Here is a 19,251-nt window from a genome sequence, read left to right on the forward strand (position 1 = left end):
CGGAGCTCCTGGACAGAAAAATAGCACATTTGGTCTTTTGTTATGCCTGGAGCGCTGGGCTTGAGTGCATGGTGAGGACTCAGTGAAGATCCATTAAATGGGGAGATCACCAACCAGGAAGGGAAGACACAGCGCCGTGAGTGCCTCAAAGAACAGGGCAAGTGTGCATGAAGCTATGAAGGGCATCCCATATCCCCAGGGTCTCTGGTTTTCAGACAGCGTAATCCCCCTTAAAAATAAAGAACAGTAAAATAACGGCCAGTCATATTGTGACTGCCTGGCTTTGCTTTGCTATTATTAACATTGACAGCAGGTAAAATTTGATGTAACAGTGTAGGTTCAGTGCTCACCTCACCAGATTTCTGTCAGTAACTTATAGAAATATGATTTACTAAAGCAACAAACTCTAAAGGACATTTTTTACTTTTTTACCTACAGAGACATATATAGGCCTTTTAAGAAAGAAATCATTAGACAAAGAAGGCTTCACATCATTTTAGAATAAGAATAATTTTGTGAATATGCAATTTTGAGTCACAGACCTTTGAACCCCTAGTTATTTAATTAGATAACAATGAGATTGGTGTAAAAAGACACTGGAGGTTTAACTTGAAAACTAATGTTAATCCTTTATGAGGTGACATCTCGATGTTCAGTACCAGAGCACATATTAAAAAGTCCGCAATGATGCTACAAAATAGTAAAGCTTTAGAGGTTAAAAAGTCAATTTAGGGAAATATATATTATATGAAATTGTATAAAATGGTCATAAAGATCCTAAGGACTAAGTACTCCTTGTCGTCTTTCTCTCCCCTGTCACCATTTGGAAGGTTAAATGCTTTACCCATAGTTCCACTGCAGGGAAATGGAATGTCACCATTAAAAGAAAAAATTCTCTATCTAAAATGTCATTCCGTTCTCACCAAACCACAGCAGCACAGTGTAGAAGGCCAAAAAAGAACAAGAAACTTGCCATTGAATGTATCTTACTGACAGATGAGATGTAATCGAAACAAAGAAATATGTACCCAATATTTTTTTACATTATATTTCTAGAAAAAGTGATGTGTCTATTTTTGCTACATATTCTACATTCAATATAGAATTGAGCTAGTTTTGTGTCAGTTTAGGACTCTTTTGCTTTATAAACATTTTCTGGCAAATTACTTTAGGAAATAGTGATATTTTCAATCACATGGATCCATTAGGTGTCTGGAATTTAAATTATTCTTTCACATTTTGGAATCCTCACAAGACCTTGACAAGGAGAAATAGTTTAGCAGGGAGGGGTGTGTGCTCTGCAGGGGGAGGGACTTTTTCCTCCGTTTTCATCCAGGTTGAGTGAAAAGCAATCAAGACATCCACAGGCTTTCACTATCCAGCGCGGATGCTCAGAGTCATCCAGTGCATTGGAACTGAGTGAATAACAAGCAAGCTAGCTTTATGTTACTGTTCCACAATACTCTTAGAAAGCAAGAGGGTTTATTCTGGCCTGCAGTTTGGGCAGTCTCTGCACAGGAGGGATCGGCACCCTAGCTTCTGGTCCCCAGTGAGACCACACAGCACAGCAGGATTACGTTCAGAACCATACCACTCATCTCATCAGCAGGATGTGGGAGGAAAAGCACAATCAATGAAAGGGAAGGGTCTGGGGTCCTACTCCCTTCCAGGCCACACTCCAGGAGCCTAAAACCTTCTATTGTCCCAGCCTCTGAAAGTTTCCATCTCAGGGTCAAGCTTTGAATACAAGGTCCTTTGGGGCACATGTCAGATACAAACTGGAACAAATGGCCACATGGATAAATGTTCAGTTCGCTGACCACTCACCCCAACATCCTGCCTGAAAACCCTGACGCTCAGCATCATGGGTAACCAAAACGGAGGGGGAGAGAGACAATGCACAACTTACTCCAATGCTTGTGCAGAGAGCCAAGAGACACACAAGGGGACAATGGGAACCTGAGAACAGCTGTTGTGTGGATAGCAGAAAGTGATGTCAGTGTTTGAATCAGAAATCCACAGACACAGGAGCTAGACCAGTCTGCAAAAAAAGAAACAGGAGGTCCCAGCCACTCTCAGCCACTCTCAGTTGGAGTTTCTCTATGGGGAGCACTTGTCTTTAGCATTTCTCCAGTGACCAGAATTGACCACTGCAATCAGTGAAACAGCAGACTCTGCTGCCTTTTATCCTGCAGGATTAGCTGGCTTCCTAAACGCCAGTGAGCTCATGGTAGACTTCAGAAGATCTCATTCTTAAAGAAATTGCTCCGGAGTCAACAGCTGACTTGAGTGTCCTAAGGCAGCTTCACAGGCTCCTGCTGTCCCGTCTGGGACACAGACTTTGTCACCTGCCATCCGTGTCTGTGAGCACTGTGTTACACTGCAGCTTCTCCCTGATGCTGATTAGCAAACACTAATCAAACACATCACAGAGCCACTGCCAGCTCCGTGCTGGCATCTCTTTCCTACTTCTCCTGTTTTCCAGCATGCTTAAACCACAGTCATCTGTAGGGACATCAGCCCTCGTGTTTTGTAAGGTGCTAAGCGGTTCTTTGCACAAACATGGGGACAGAGCAAGATCTCTTCAACAAGGATGCTGTTTCCTCCTCACTTACTACAATCAACTTCTACTTCTCCTGCACAGCCAACTCCTCAACTAAAAATTACAAGTATATTGGGAACAGATCTGCCTCAGAGGAGACAGAGACAGTGTCACCCCTCCTGTACTCAGGAGGGAAGGAAGCCTGCAGAGAATATTCAACAGCATTTGCTAAATGTGTAAATGAACCATTGCTCAGAAAGAAATATAGCTCCACACAACTGGCTTAATAATTGTGTAAGCTGTTCCACCTAAAATCTGGAGTGTGCTCCAGAATCCCCCTCAACAAGGTCAGGGATAAAGCTAAGGGCCCCAGGGACTTGTGGACTTTGAGAAGTTTGTTTCCTCCTGCTCAGATTTACACACAGACAGGATCACGGTCTTGCTTTGTGCATCTAGTGCCTGAACAGATCGGAATGAGCTTGAGCATAGGACCTCGTGCAATGTGTAGAAGTCAGCAAGACCCAGAACAGTCAGAAACTGATAGAGAGAGAAAAGATGTTTGTAAGTTGTTACAGATTAGTCAGGGGTTACTCAGGGAAAGCTGGTAAGAGCTGTCAGTAGAAGAAAAACCTGGGCACACAAGTTCCCCTATATTCAGGAAGGAAGAAACAGTTTTTTTTTTTTTTTTTTTTTTTTAATTAACTTGTGGTGCAACTTTCTCTATTCTCGTGGTTCCCATGTCTCTGAAAAGATATAGGGTGCCTGGGCTTGTGGGTGGGGAGGCAAATCCCTCACTCATGTGCAGTTGTCCCCTGGCCAGGCCTTGATGAGTCTCACTGCTTCTCCAGTGCCATGCAAAGTGCTGGCCACAGGCCAGCTGGAACCCCAGCACAGAGGTTCTGCATCCTGAAATTTTCAACTTGAATTCCTCCCTTCCTCCCACAGTCTGCCTTTCACAAAAGGAAGCCCAGAAGATGCCTCACACCAGGTTCATCTCTCAAGTTCATTATGTAGCAACACTGCAGTTGAGCAAAATGGTCAGTAACAAACTAATGCCTGGGCAGTCTAATGAAAATTCTGGATCCATTCATGTGGACTCCAGCTCATCCTGCAAATCAACGTCTCGGTGTTCACAGCCACTGCAGATCTCAGAATACAGCTGCATGTCCCTGACCCAGCAAGCTGTTCCACCTCAGTAAAATGGAGTCAGTGTCTCACACATAGCCCCAATGGGGAACCCAATTTTACCCCTGTGGAGCGCAGGAAGATTTCCTCAGGAGTCTAACAAGCCAGGGTGGAAGCTGGGAATTGTCTGCTCCATCAAGAAAGACTAAATTGGACAGCACCAGTGAAATAATCCCCAGCCACTGGCCAGCACAGGCAGCTCCTGGGTGACAGGGAACAAGATGAGAGTGTGGCAGAGATGATGGCATGAAGACCCGGAGCTCAGAGCATTCACAAAGACTCCACAGTCACTGCTGCCTCATTCAGGGTCACACACCAATGACACTGTCAGTTATGAGGAGTGAGGGACCTTGCACGAAATCCCTGCAGCTGCTTAGCTCCAGGTCTGGGACTGGAAAGGAGCAGAGAATGTCACCTACAGACCTGGCTCTGGAAGAGAAGGAGGTCTGAGGGGGTGCATGGGGTTCCCGGACTCGGTGTCCCTGAAAAAGGGCAGAAGGCCAGTGGCCAGCCACCTGGGAGTGGCTCAGCAGGGCACAGGTTCTAGTTCCCGGTGGATGTCCCACATCTCTCCAGAAGCCCTGCTTTTCTGCTCTTGCACATGGCAGGGATTATAACTGGGATGCGGAAGTCACTAAAGCAACCACACAGGTGCCTGCTGCCGCAAAGTCCCGCAGCCTCTCACTGACCCAGTGCCTACAGTGCCTCACCATGGCCTCACTATCTGTTGCCCAGCACACACACCCTCTGTCAGTGCTGCGTGAGGTTTAGCGAAAAGAAAATGAAATGGATTTCAGCTCACATTTCCTTTTGAAGAAGATAAATGTAGCAAGGAAAAAGAGAAAAAGGACAGTGCATGCTTACCTTACAAAAAGACTTAAGGTGAGTGACACACTGTCTTTAACCCCCTCAGAATACTCAGAATGAGCATCCTGCCTTCGCTTAGCCCGTGGTTCTTGGCACTTTCTGCAGTAACTCTGGCATCTTCCTTCCCAGGCTGTGACCACGATGCAATAAAAAACACAGTGAAGCCGCTGCCGTGTGCCACGCCACAGAAACACAGCTTGTAGTAAAAAATGTGACGTTGTGTCCTCATCAGTCTCATTCACCGGGTCTGGCACTGTGTGACTTCCAGTTTGTCCCCAAAGTCAAAGTGACTGTGAAAGGGAAGCTTTTTGAGTGGATTCAGGACTTCAAGGCATCCAAAGTGCAACTAAAGACACTCGGGAAAGAGGACTCTGGAACTGCTTCAGAAAGTGGCAGGAACAATGGGATGAGTGTGCTTCATTGTTATCTGCTACTGTAATATGCTTTGTTAAAAAAGCCTAACCTTCCAGAGTAGGTTTTGATTCACACTTGGTAAAATGAGACAAAGAAGGAGTGACAGCACTGATGATTTTAAAGGATACAGGTGATGAAGATGATGATGCTATTACTGTTACCTTGCTGGAGGACTCCTGGGAGTGCACACCATCAGGGCACTGCAGAGGTGCCAGCTGTGTCTCACATTTGCCATGACCCGGTGAGTTGGTGGGGACACAGCAGCACCAAGGAGATGGTCCGAAACTCTTCTCTGCCCTCCCTGCCACGTTGCTCCTGTTCTGCTTTCCCTCTTAGCTCTGGCCATGGGTGCTGTCACCGCAGCTACCGTCTGCCTTGCCTGGCAGCCTGCAGTCTTTCCTCACCATGGGCTCCCAGGACAGTGACACAGGATTCCTCTAATCTATCATCCATCTCTCTCCCTGTTTTTCTGTCCACTGCTCTCTGTCTAGAATGTTTTCTTATCTACCAGAGGAAGGAATACTATTGTCAAAGCTTAGAATATAAGGCTCTGCTAAGGGGCACACAACCTCAGCAGTGACACTCGAAAATCAAAGTTGATCCAATCAAAATCCTCCCCCACCAAAAGTACACAATTTCATCTTTGAAGGTAAAACGTCTGCGACCAGAAAGAGACAGCTGTTGTAATGACTTCAAGGTGATATTAATATGTAGAATAATTCTGAGAAACAGTGCAGCCTGGTATTAAAAACAAGAGGGGCTGAATGGGAACTCGTCGCTGGGATTTTATGTAAGCCAGCATCATGCACCACATTACAACCTTGGGACCTGGGCTACGTGTTTTGGTAGCCATTATTCTAGCTGTCGCACCTTAGCCTCTGGTGATGGACCTAAGTCTCTACCTCAATCTTTTATTTATTCATTTGGAAAATGAAAGTCATAGGGCCAAGAGATGTTTCCTAAGCGAGTCACAGTATCCTTAAAGAGATTTAAAAATGGCAGCGATGGGGGCTGGAGAACGACAAGTCATCTGGCACTGGGGGAGGTGCAGCCAGAAGTAATCCAGAATTCACTCCCTGGAGTAATGGATGATTTGCCAAATTTATTCCATAGATTGGTCCATTTAAAACACTTATTCCTAATCATGGCAATCACTGGAAATCTCCAGATTTTGTGTGTTCAGATCATTTACCTCAGAGCAGAAAGAAAAATCTTAAACTAAAAGAACAAACATTTACCTGCAAGATTTCAACCTGTGGGTGTTTCCTGCCCTGCACTGAGCATTCTAAACCCCTTGTCCTGCCTGGGAGGGCAGTGTACCCCAGGAGGGCTCCAGAGAGAGGAGGGGAAGAACGTAGTCCTTGGCCCTGAGTGCAGGATTCCGGGGAATCCCCGGGGACCCCGGGGAAAAGTGCAGGACCCACAGGAGCGTTCAGAATGTGGGCACCAAAAGCAGCCCTGTGTTCTTTGTGGGGGGAAATAGGGCATCAATTAACGGGCGTCTCCAGCCTGCAGTCTCTGCTTCTCCCCCATCCCTGATGTTGACAGTGCAGCTTGGCCACTAGTGTGACTGTGTCTCGATCTGAGAGGAGAGACTTGGGCGCATTTTAGAAAGGAATCTTACCACTTGGGCTGCATTATCTCTGGGTTATCTGTTGTGCTTTGTAGCAAGGTGGTAGCAGGGTTTTGGGGAGAGGGCTGTATTCATTTTTTTGTTTTTTGTTTGCTTTTTGGTGGTGGTATTGGGAACTAACCCAGAGCCTTTTCACGAATCTACCTTCTTGACTGTTTCTTCCTATTTTTTCTCACTTTGAGCTAGGGTCTAATCAAGTATCCAGAGTGCCTGAGCTGGACTAGAACTTCTGATCCTCCTTTCACAGCCTCCCAAAGGGTTGGCATTTCAGGACACATCACCATGCATGGGCACGTTTAATGTTTAATGCTGTGAATAGTACGGTTGGCCTTCCTGACAGCTGAGACAGTGAAAACAGGAACAGCTGCTCCGCACCAGCAAACCAAGACATCGGTGCAGAAAAGGGGGCTGCTAACGTAATGACAGAGGGTAGGACACACACTAGTGACTAAAACAGGGCCACCCAGCAAAACAGGACATGCTCTGCTGAACATAGGAAACACTGGAGCAGGGGAAAGGGACCTGAGTCCCCCAGGTATTGCACAGGAAAGGCGAGGGCTCCGCAGGGCACAGACACTTATGTCCAGAAGGACATCAGTGCTTACATGGATAAGGAGCATGCTGGACTCATTCCACACAGCCTCCAATTCACGCATCCAGCCACACGGCTCTCTTAGTGGCTCTGTGAAACTGAGCAAGGTTTTGTTTCCCAAAAGACAGGTTGCAGTTGAAATGTGCCACGTTTGAGCAGAAGAGAGAATTCTGAAAACACAAGGGTTGGCCTTCACGGCACAATGAGCTGACCAGTGTGCCCCTGGTGGCACAGAGAAAGTAAAGACCAGGTTTCCCAGCTCACAGGCATGGACTTGGATTTGGACAATGTACATGTAGATTGTCATCTTGATGTCTATACAGATGTTCACCACAGAAAACAGGAAGTGAAAACTGCCAAAAGTTGATATCTGATACAATTCAAAGTGTATTTGGATTGTCTTTGCATATTCCACAAGAATATGAATTGTATAGATCCCCACTCAGGATCAATGCTGTAAATGCCCTCACTGCGTTGTACACGGTGCTGCCAAAACAGGATACAGTTTGCTTCCCCACCCCCAGGTTTATGCTTTTACATAACGTTTTGAAAGGGCAGGGAGGAGGAAGAGGGGAAGGAAACATAAGAATGAAGCTGTCATGTATACGCACTAAGTCCCCACCAAGTGTGATCATTATGTGCCACAAATGTGTACTAATAAAAATTAAAATTACGAAAAGAAAGTTTGGATCACCATGCTGTGCCCTCCCAACACACAGAAACACTTTGTGAGGTTTTTGACTCCCAAGAAAGGAAGCAGGCTGTCCTCAGATGAAACAATGCTTCGTGTCCCCAGCTGCAGGGGACAGTTTACAATGCTGGGCTGTCCAGAGTTCACAGCTCCACATGTGGTGCCGGCCTTCTCCTGTTTGTCTGCTGAGGAGGAGCATGGTGAAGAGCATCTCAGCAAGACAGAAACGAGGCTACTTCTGCCAACAGGTGGCGCCCTTGGAGGAGGCTGGGGGCCTGGGAAGGTCCATGCTGCAGACGCCTGCGGGGACCAAGGTTACCTGTGGCTGTGATGAGAATGCAGACCAGTAAAGAAGGACATATTTTCTTGAAACAAATCTGCTTCATAATTGAAAAAAAAAAAAAAAACTGTTACCGAAAGAGGTAAAAGGATTAAATAATTTTAATGTATTTACTTGAAATTTTAACTTACACTGGAAGCAAGTTTGAATTCATTTCAAATTACCTCTGTGCTTTCAACCCATTTTCCTTGACAAAGACAGACTCAAATCACAACATTGTTGGTGTGACTCCGAATGTGTACAAGTGCAGGAAATTTCAGACACAGGTGTTAAGAGGCGTTCACAGGGGCAGTGGACAAGGCTAAGGAACAGCTGGGCTACCAGCACCTGGCCAGGGACAGAAAGCAGTCACACAGGCTGGGGAAAAGCACACCCAGTTTGACAGTGCTACCATTTGCTGCTGCTCTCAGTGAAGCCCTCAGTGTCCCCTGCACCTGCATGGTCCATTCCTGGAGGTGAGGTAGATCCTCGCTTTTCTGACACATGTGGTCCCCGGTCCTAGACCTGCAAGTCAAGGTGGAATCTGTGCTCAGCTGTGTTCAGTTTCCATGGCTAAAAAAATAGACAAACACAGGCTAACAGCCCCAGACAGGCCAGACAATGATTACAGAATAAGGATGCAAAGAATCAGGGTATCCTTTTGTCCTGTGAAACCAAAAAATAAATAGACCACTTTGTATTTTCAACATCTCTAGTATCTCCTCAGTTAGCCCTATGTTTATATTCTTTACTAAAACCCTTACATTTATGAGTCTTAGAAATATCTAATATCTACAGCATACACATTTAAACATTCAATAAGGATTTTAACAAAAACTGCTTTGAAAACAACAATAAATATCATTTAATATTAAAATATTAATTTACTTAATATCAAAATATTTAATATTAAATGCTATTAAAATAGTTTTATGTTTTTATCCTAGATAATCTCATTTGTTAGCTTCACTCAATTACCTTGATGGCTGGCCTATTTTGTTAAAATAATATATTTAGGAAATAGAAAAGGAACTATTTTAATAATTCCACAGAAGCATCACATTTTTCTTCGAGCTGTAACTCATGTATGTACTGACATGCACAGTGCAGGACACTGCTGCTATCTGCTGGGTGGCTGTCGGTTGCACTGTGTGTATGCATGTGGTCACTCTGATCCGCATGTCAGTCTGGAATTCTAAAGGCAAGACATTCCCTTCTTCTGACACACACATCTCATTTCATCTTTCAGCATGTGTTAAGGTACACAGCCAATGACTTCATAAGAAAAACTTTTTCAACCAAAGTAAAGGAAATTAATGCTCTCCCGTGCATTAGAGGAGTTTGCATTTCTTACAATGCGATCAGCTTGTGGATGTTTGTGTGAATGCAGACAATCTGAGGTCAGAAGCTACCTGACTCCAGAAACTTCAAGCACCGCCAACACTGCCAGCAGATGAAGACCTCTGAATAATGATGATGAAATATGCCTTGCTGGTATCTAATAATTAAATACAATAAAACAACTCAATCACAATTTAGCAAGCTGTCACGTGCAAATAGATGAAGTCAATACTTGCAAACTCTCAACATAATCAGAATTTTGCCTTTGTAAGAACATAACACAGTTTTTTGAAAAACAACAATACTAAATTATGTTTTCTTTCTTTCTTTTTTTTTTTTTTTTTGTCTTTTTCCTTTTTATCAGTACTGGGGATCCAACTACTCACAACTGCCTGCTTCCAAGGCAGGTGCTTATGCCCCTGAGCTAAACCTCCAGCCCCATAAATTATGTTTTCTATCCAAAAGTAAGATGCAACCCATCAGATGTGATACTAGTTTAATGGTAAGATAGATGAGTTATTATTTAATTAAAGACATTACATAAAACAAATCTAGGACACAGAAGAGATGTCCGAACTAAAAGGTTGAAGTAATATCTGTGATGGACTTAGAGGAAAAGGAAAGGGTTGGAAAAATATTAATTACGTGGCGACAGGAGTCAGGTGGATAACATGTCACAGTCCATGAAGGCTATGCAGAGCCTGCCCACTGTCAGGCCTGTGAGGAGCAAGAGAACAGAGACAGATGAGCAGCAAGTTATGTTAGGAAAATAAAAATGATAAAGCCCTGCAGACTCCTGCTTCTGATCATTGTTAAAAAATGGCTTCAGCTTTCCAAAAGTCAATTGAATTTGAGCAGCAATTTTGGAAAGTAAGCAAGTTTTGTCAGGAAGAGGTATGAGAGGGTCATGATTAATGATCACAGGGCAAGATTTATGGCTGAATTTCTGAGAGGAGAAATGGTGGAAAGAAGACAGGTGCAGGACAGGACGGCAGGGGATTGAGAAGGAGTGACTCCTGATGACATGTTTCTCAGTGGGGAAGGAAAGTTAATGGGTATGCACAGACTATGGGGGAATTAGATGGGTCCTTCATTTGCATGTTTTTGCTATTATTGTTTGCAGGAGTTTGGATTTTTTCAACACTAGAAATGCAAGCAAAAGTCCTAACAGTTGCCAGTTAGAAGCAGAAAGACATTAGAAGCTGAACCAATGGGGTTCAAGGAAAACAATTACAGGTTAACAAAAATATCTGGGATATTATTTAGAGGTTTTCACTCAGAAGATATATGTAGGTGAATCCCTACATGCAGGGGCATAGTACTTTGGCGATTAAGACATTTTAAAGTGATATTAAGGCTTTTTTATACATATGCATATATGTACAATATATTCCAACCACACACACACAAAAAAAACACTTGTGGAGCTCTAATGATAATTATTTTTCAAAGGAGGAAAAACAACCAACATGTTCACAGGTAAAATTTAGATGATGTCTGATTATTAAGTACTTTAATTTCTTTAGTCAATAAATTAATTCCCAAAGGACAAAAATATAAATGACAATCTTATAGAATTTCTTAGTATAAACCACCTAAAAGAATGTTTCACAAGCAAAAGTATTTTTATAAATATTTTGGAGATCACCGATTCATAAATTTTGCAGTTAGAATTAAATTCATGTCTTATAACTGGATGTTACAGATACAGTGCAGTAAAGTCTTTTTTAAGTCACTTTTATCTTAGAAAGAGCAGAGATCCTGCTTTCTGTAAGGAGTAGATTATGTGTCCTGTATCCCATCACGCACTGTCTCATTGTAAAAGAGTATTGAGATTTGGCTAAAGGGGAGAAAATACCCTGCAATTACTGCCTTACATTTTGCTTTCTCTTTCTTGTTCTTCTTAACAGATATGCTATTATCTATATTAAATTTATTCTATATTGTATATTTTATCTCTTCCTTCAGACTTTCACATTTTGCCTTTAGCTGTATCATCGAGTATGTTTTTCAGTTAGTTTTGAATACATCCTGAGAGACAACACTATTGTTTCTCTGAGACAACTCATTATCTTTAAAACGCTTTCTGACATTCCCTTTTAAAGGTCAGATATAAAAGCAGCATTGAAATTATCTATACCATCAAAACAGATCACACAGGATGCATAGGTCACCGGTAGAAGTGATTATGGAAGAGATGATGAATTTGCAGTTAGGCCTGTCAGATGCACAATGTGCAAGGCCTGATCATCTGTCACGTCCTAATTCAAAGGGACATAGAAACACAACAGTGAAGACATAAACCCACTATTTACTTTTGCGGTAAAGGTGATATATTAAGGCACCCCCTCAGGCCTACATCGAAATTGTCTACCATTATAACAGAGACTGTGGCGCTGGCTACTTTACAGAGGACAGGACCATGTTTCTTGCAGCTCTGGGACTTGAGCAAGCCAAGGCCAAGGTCCTGAAGGCTCAATCTCAGCTCCAAGACAGCTTCTGGAATGCTACCTCCTCAAAAGCAGAGAGAATGTGGCCCCAGAGCAGGCAGCCAGAGCTCACTCTGGGCAGCTCTTTAATGACTTCTCTTCAGAGGCCCCGCCCCCAGTACCATAGGGCTGGTGATCAAGTCGCCACTCCCGGACCAAGGCAGTGCTTGGGACCCTCATTTCACCCATTGTGCTTAATAACCTGTTTTTCCATTTCCACTGTGTTGCATCCTACGTGAAGAGATTGAAGATAATTCGCCAAGAACCTAGATCCTGAAACAGCAGCTATTTTGAGGAATGGCTCAAGACCCCAAGTATTTAGGGGAGAAGCTCCATTTCAGAATGTTCAGCACATCAAGCAGGTGCAGTCTCAGGCATTTACCAAGTCAGTCCACTCATACAACTTTAAACACACTGTGTGAATTATTTAAGCTTTCACTGATGGGATCAGAGGTCTACTTTCTGTTGATTGTGTGGTTTAAGGAGGATGAATAAAGCTGGGATCTATGGTCTATTCCAATGTAAGACAGGAAGATTTGTTTTTGCTTCTTCCCTTTCTGAAAAATACTGGTTTTGATATGACTGAGTGTTTTGATGTATAAGAAGGATAATTAAGTTTTTCTCTCTAATTGGAAGGGTAGAGTGTAGGACTTTCCCCAGGAACAAATGTGAGAAGATTACTCTGGAAGGCTATGTGTTAAAGGAGGCTGCGGGAATTTCTTCAACTCAAACAAGAACAAGTGAATCCTGAGACTTACAGACAATACTGCAGAATAACGGGAAGATTATTTCTAGTTCAAATTTGCAGCAGACCAATCTGTTTCTCCTTCAAGGGCCCCTGTTTCCCAAGATCAGTTTTCCAGAATGTCTTGAAAAATCATGGAAATTGTCTTTCCTCTTTAGCCATTCAGAGGTTCTCATGAAGATATGAGGGAGGGGGAAAAATAACTCAAAAAACAAAGCAAACTTGAAAAAGTCTCTTATCACCAGTGTGGAAATTAGAAGGATACTGTTCTTAGTAGGATTTTGTTTTTCAAATGGGACCTTCATGTCACGCAAGTTCGCACTTGAGAACCTCCTCTTCCTCCACAGTTCGCCCTTCCGCCAGGGTAAACAGGCTGAGTCTCCCCTGCAAGTCTCTGACTTCAAACCCTCTCTGATCAATTTACTTAAAGAGATCATGATTGTGCATTTGGGTAGTTATTCTTTCAGCAGAGCTATGCAGTGAAATTATGAGACAAATGAGGACAACAACGGCCTCAGGAGGATCCCTCTTGTAGCACCCTCCTCTCTAGGATGCAGAGCATCCTAACCCATCAGCTTGAAATGTGGGGGCCTTGCTATGTTTGTATTTCTCATATAAGAAAAACAATGCAATACTGAAACTTGCGTGTCTGATTTATTTCACTTAAAATTATGACCTTTTATAGGAACTCAAGTACAGTATAAATGAAGAAAAAATAAATATAGATAATGAGAAATGGGGAAACAGCCAAGATCTTTTGCCTCAGGGGACCAAGAGATGGTGGGGAGGGGAAAAGATTGAAGATCTCTGAAGTCCACGCACCAAGGGCCTGTGATGCCTGTGACTGATTTTTGCTGCAAACACACACTAATAAAAATAGAAATACTTTTAAAGTAGCAACTTCTATAGGGTACTACCCCTTGACAATCATTTGAACAATAAGATTTGGATATTGAAGTGGACAATAAGATAAAAGTGAAAGCTGACACATTTTAAAATCTAAATTTACATACCCGAATGTGTGCTTTTGGCCCGAAAAGCTTTCAGGATACACAGCTGAATGGATCCAGTTATTTGATAAATATTTATTTTCTCCTTTCAAAAGCACTCTGAAATGAAGGTGCTGCCTTCTCAGACCCATGCTGGTGAAAACAACCAGTCCGTGTTGGAAGCTGACAGCTCCAGGGAGGGCAGCCTGTGGGGACTGCCCCAGGGAGCAGGTAGCCTCGGGCTAGCCGCTCAGTTAGTTAACTGACCCTTGAGCTGTTCTCTGAGGTTCAGCAGCTGAGGAGCTCCCAGAAGACTGCTTTTGTTACCTCTGGGTTCAGAAAATAAAATTGAACTCGAATGCCTTCAGGGGAAGCCAACCTTCAGGGCGCTGCCTCCCTGCATTCCAACCAGGACAGCTTTGCTGCCCTGCTCGGTTCTCCCCTAAAGGCATTTGAAACTGCAAACTCTAGAGCAGACAGGTAGGAGCAGACTAAAGGATAACACAGACCCAATGTTGACAGACTAGCCAGCCTGTATCATTACTCATTTTTAAAAACTTACAAACAACTAATATATTAACTCAAAGGCTTAAAAACATCACTGCTCAGTTTTAAAATCCTGCATGTTTCATGTGTTATCGATGATTATAAAATCCAAAGATCTTGATACTCATACTGAAGAGACTCCAAAACAAAGCCTCCATTTGATTTTTTCAATTTTATGTGGTGCATTAACCTTGCCCCCAAAGAGTTCCCCATGCACCCTAATACTGGGGATTAAACCCAGGGCCTTCCCAGGGAGTTACATCCCTAGAACTTTTTATTTTTATTTTATTTTTCTTATTTTGAGATGAGGCATTGTTATGTCTGAATTTCTCAGATGGGCTTGCACTTGTGATCCTCCTGCCTCAGCCTCCTAGAGAGATCACTGTCTGGGCCTAGTGCTTTAGATACGATTTTGCCTCTGGTTAGCATCTGCATGAAGGGAGCCATTCTACCTGTCGTTATCCTGTGTCACATCCAGTAGCAGTAAAGACCACCCAGGATGAAGCTGCTCGGAGCCAGGGGTCTCATTCCTTCTACCTGATACACCCTTTACTCCCCCATGGTCTCTGGATGCCTGAGGGAGACCCTGAGCGCTTTTTCTGGTGCCCATGACTCAGAGTTGAGTTGAGCAGATGAAGTCTCTGCCTTGCAGGAGTGCTCACTCCAGAAGGGAAAACACAAGGCACAGACACACTCATGTGTCTGACAGGACTGCAGGTGCAGAAATGGTGATGGGGATGAGCTTAGGAGCAGTGGCAACAGAGGGACTGAGAAGTACATGGCATCATCAGACCCTGGCAGACCCTGTGGGAGCTGGCACACAGTGGGCAGAGAGGAGCCGCTGAGAGTGAAGAGGTCAGAAGAGGGAGCCAAAGGGCCGGGGACTAAGGGGCAGAGTGTGCAGGGCTGGGACAGAGCCCTGGGACACTGCAGTGGCAGCACCACAGCCCCCAGAGGAGTGGGGCTCTCTGGTTGTGGGCAGCGGACAGGAGGAGGGAGCTGCCAGGCAGTTGACCATGGGGACACTCAGACTCCAGAGCTGGCCCTGTACCTCTGGGAATTATCAGCCTTGATTTCACCACCATCACACCAGCAGCTTTTCTGCTACTGGATGTGATATAGGATAAGGACAGGATAATGGCTCCCTTCATGCTGATGCTAACCAGAGGCCAAATCACCACCAAGTCAACCTCATGACAGATGTAGCTGGGAATGAGTAGGCTTTCAATCTGTAGTTCATTAACCAAGGAGGAGCACTGAGCAGGGCCACTCCCAAGCTGGGAAAAGAGAGAGAGCAGGAAGAGAAACCTGCTGGGCAGGTGTCCTCAGGGTGACTGCAGGTTCCTTCTCCGTAAAGACTTAAAGCACAAGGGTTTGTTTCCCTAGGGAGCTGACACAACCAGACTAGAACCTCCTGTCTTCAGCAGAAGGGATCTGCATGGAGACCGGACTGCTTCCTCAGAATCACAGTTTAATTAGCTCGCATTTAGCATGAGTGATGCCATTTTGGTTTCATCCAGTCCACTGGGGCTTAAAGCTGGGGCTCAGCTCAAAACAGTGGACCCCCCTCAATATTCTTGTCCAACTAGAGATATCATGGTGTGAATTATTTTAGTCTTAGCAACTCAACTACGCATGGACAAATCACTTTCCCATCATATTAAAAACTGCTCTTGGAGAGAGCACCTCCCAAGAGGGTGAGCAGCATCCTGCAAATGGATTCTGCCGGGAGGGCTCTTTAAATGCTAGTTGGCTTCAGGATAATGGGATTTTATTTATAAGTAGGTTACATGCTACATTAGAGTTCTGTCCTTAAAGTCAGTTCTGAAAGCTTTTCAGCATTATTGCTTTGGCTCTGTTACATCATTATTTACCAAAAGCAACATAAAATACAAATAATAGGAGGTAAGGAGGTAGAACTTTCTCAGAGGAGAAGCAGATCAAGAGGAGGAAGGGTAGAGACTGAGGGGAAGGAGTGCATGCGGTGAGTCCATTCATCTACTCTCGCCAAGGAGTGCCAGGGTTAGGGACTGCACACATGTACTAATAAAAACAATTACAATAAAAAGGATTTTAAAAGTCTGGATCATTTCTAGGATAATCCCACAAACCTAAAAAAAAAAAAAAACGATGCAAAGTATCTTACCACTGCAATTCTCAATGTGCAAACCTTTTTGTTATTAACTTGTTAAATCAACACATGGGAGAAATTAAAGATTTGATTTAGTCCAGAAAGGCTCTTCACTAGCAGTAATTTAAGAAATATAGTTATACCTATTTTTTCCCTGAAGTCAAACCACTCCTATGAATTTCTACTCTATACTGACACTGAAACAAAATAGCCTATTTTAGAATAAACATTAAAATATAATTTATATACACTCAATTATTTAAAAGATACACTTCATGATACAGTTGCACAAACACTATCACATTCTAACTTTAGAGCATTGTGTTCACTACCAAAGGGAATCTTATTCCCATTAGCAGTCACTCTCTGCGGCACGAAGTAACTGGTACTCTATCTCTGTATGTCTGTTTCCTATTTCAGAAACTTCATGTGTACAGGCTGACAAAATATTAGTCTCCTGATTGTTTTGTTTCACGTAGCATAATATTTCCAGTGTTCACCCCTGTTGTGACAGGTTCCAGAGCTGCCTTCCTTTTGTTCCTGAGTAATTCTTACCTAGTGTAGTTCATCTTCCTCTGCTCAGCACCACCTGGACATCCGTATCCTTCCCACTGTTTGTCTATTGTGGGATAAAGTTGCCATGAGCTCTCATGTACAGATTTTTGAATGCACACTCTTTTTGTTTTTCTCTGGTCATATCTCTTTTAAAACAAGTTTTAAACACGGTGCACTCCAGAAACTTTATCAGGGTAGTCATTCTGCTTCATTGGTGAAATCTGGAGAGAAAAGTTATTGAATGTCCTGGGTGTGGCCAGCTTCTGCATGTGCAGTTGCTTCTCTCACGTAGCGTGTAGGAATGCAGATCCCCTCATTTAACATCAAATCGATGCACACACAAGTACGAAACTATCTTCCAGGCTGAAAGTCATTACTTCAACTTGGAACAGAATTTTATGCTGAGCTGACCTGACTTAAATGTCTTGTTTGGGATTTCCAAGTCTGTGGTTTCCAGTGTAACTGCAGAGTTTTAACAATGAAAACACAGCAATATGTAGGAGGAAGACAAAAACCTTCAAATTTACTTTTCTTCATTCATTTGAATGTAGGGCAGTTGTTTACAGCCCATAGCAGAGTCTCATGTTATTTTATGTGCTGGATATTTTTTATTTTATGATGGGAGAATGTCCCAAGAGAGTAAGCAATTCAGGCTATGCAGTGTTAAGAATTCTACTCAAGTATTTTTTTTTAAACCTCATGTTCACCTCTCTTTTTGCTTTGTTTTACTTTAACTTTATTGTAATATTCCAGCTTTGTCCTTTACTTAAAAAGAAGGAGCAGACATGTTCGAGGCAAGGCAGTCCTTAGGGTTGGGGGTGCAGGTACTTGCTCTGGTGAAAAGTTGTTCCAAAATCTGGCCTTTTAAAAAAAAATTTCTCACTTTCTTGACACTGAATTTTCTCTAAACCATATGCCAGTATGACCACTGAAAACAGGGGGGAATAAGTAGAATACGTTGTTGCATAGATCATCAAAGAGCCAAATATAAACAGAAAAAATGCCTAGAAAACAAACAAACAAACAACAATGAATGACTGGGTATGTTAACTTGGAGGTCAGCATCACTCCGTTCAGAGGATACTCCCAGAATGCAGTGCACTGGCTCCACCTTTGTACCTGCATCTTCTTCCTACCACACAATTTGCTTAGCTCTTTGTCCTTTGAAATCTCACCATACCAACAGAAACAGATTAGCCTCAGGAAGCAGGAAGTCTGTAGCAAATTATACTATTACATGCTACTTAAAATGCATCTGTCTTGACTTCAGACACTTGGTGATATTCAGGAATCTGTGGTTCTTACTAGAAAAATAAAAGCACTGAGCTGTTACTGTCCGATTTTGTTTAAGGAGGAGAGCCGAGTGGACATCCTGCTCTGTTTATGAAATTTTGACAAATATGGATTCGGTGCTTTATCTCACTTGTACAATAACAAATACTTGGGTCAAATAGTTCTGGTGCAGGAGTAACATAAGGAAATTACCAGTATGTCAATATGCACACATTGTTAATGTATTGGCATGCTAGTTCTGTAATATTATAGGTTTATATATAGATTAAAATGTAAGAATTGGACTACTGATGGACAGTACTGATTTAGTAAAGGGATTTTGTTGATAAGGTGAAAGCTGAGCCTCTGGCCTGTAGAAGCTCTATCACTAATCAGGTATGAATCTTGAGCAAATTGCACAATGCCTCTAAAACCTCTAAAATGTCACCTATTTTCATCAGTTCTAGAGAATGAGAGAATGGTTAAATAAGCATTCATAGGTTGACTGTAAGGTGCATTGACAGGCATCCTGATTTCAGCAACTTTCAAATTCATTCTGGTTTTTCTGCAGCACATTACTGCAGAAGCCAACAAACAAGTAACCAGGGGAAAGCCCAGCTGTGGATTCTGTTCCTTACATGCATCCCAGACTCACTAATCTGAAAGCAAAGACCAAGCAAGTCAGTCTAGAAGCAAGGGTCACTCATTCTACAGGGATCCAAAGTGGAGAGGCAGCATGGTGACGCACAGCTACAAACCCAGCGTCGAGGGAGACTGAGGCGGGAAAATCATAAGCTCAAGTCCTTCCAGATCTAAAACTTTGCATTGTAATATCATGCCACACCCCTCAGGGATGAGGGTCTCTTTTGTATTAAGTTACTTGGTATTCATGATTCATAAGGTCCACAGTCACCACCCTTTGCAGGACAGGTGTCATGAA

The 19,251-nt window shown here is 43.1% G+C and overlaps 1 protein-coding gene and 1 long non-coding RNA gene across 5 annotated transcripts in view; both read right to left on the reverse strand.

Moving 5' to 3' along the window:
- Positions 1-19,251, reverse strand: part of Nalf1 (NALCN channel auxiliary factor 1) — a 543,379-nt gene that overhangs the window by 235,448 nt on the left and 288,680 nt on the right. The gene's annotated exons all lie outside the window — the stretch shown is intronic.
- The window catches only part of LOC134475704 (uncharacterized), a 61,082-nt gene that overhangs the window by 17,527 nt on the left and 24,304 nt on the right, over positions 1-19,251 (reverse strand). The window contains exon 2 of the long non-coding RNA XR_010046888.1: positions 1-18,043. This exon is cut by the window's left edge and continues 17,527 nt beyond it. This is a non-coding gene — a long non-coding RNA (uncharacterized LOC134475704). The remainder of the gene's footprint in view (positions 18,044-19,251) is intronic.

This window comes from Cavia porcellus, unplaced genomic scaffold (genome assembly GCF_034190915.1).
Source record: "Cavia porcellus strain 051 isolate PalLab524CR breed Dunkin Hartley unplaced genomic scaffold, mCavPor4.1 scaffold_4, whole genome shotgun sequence".
NCBI classification, from domain to species: domain Eukaryota; kingdom Metazoa; phylum Chordata; class Mammalia; order Rodentia; family Caviidae; genus Cavia; species Cavia porcellus.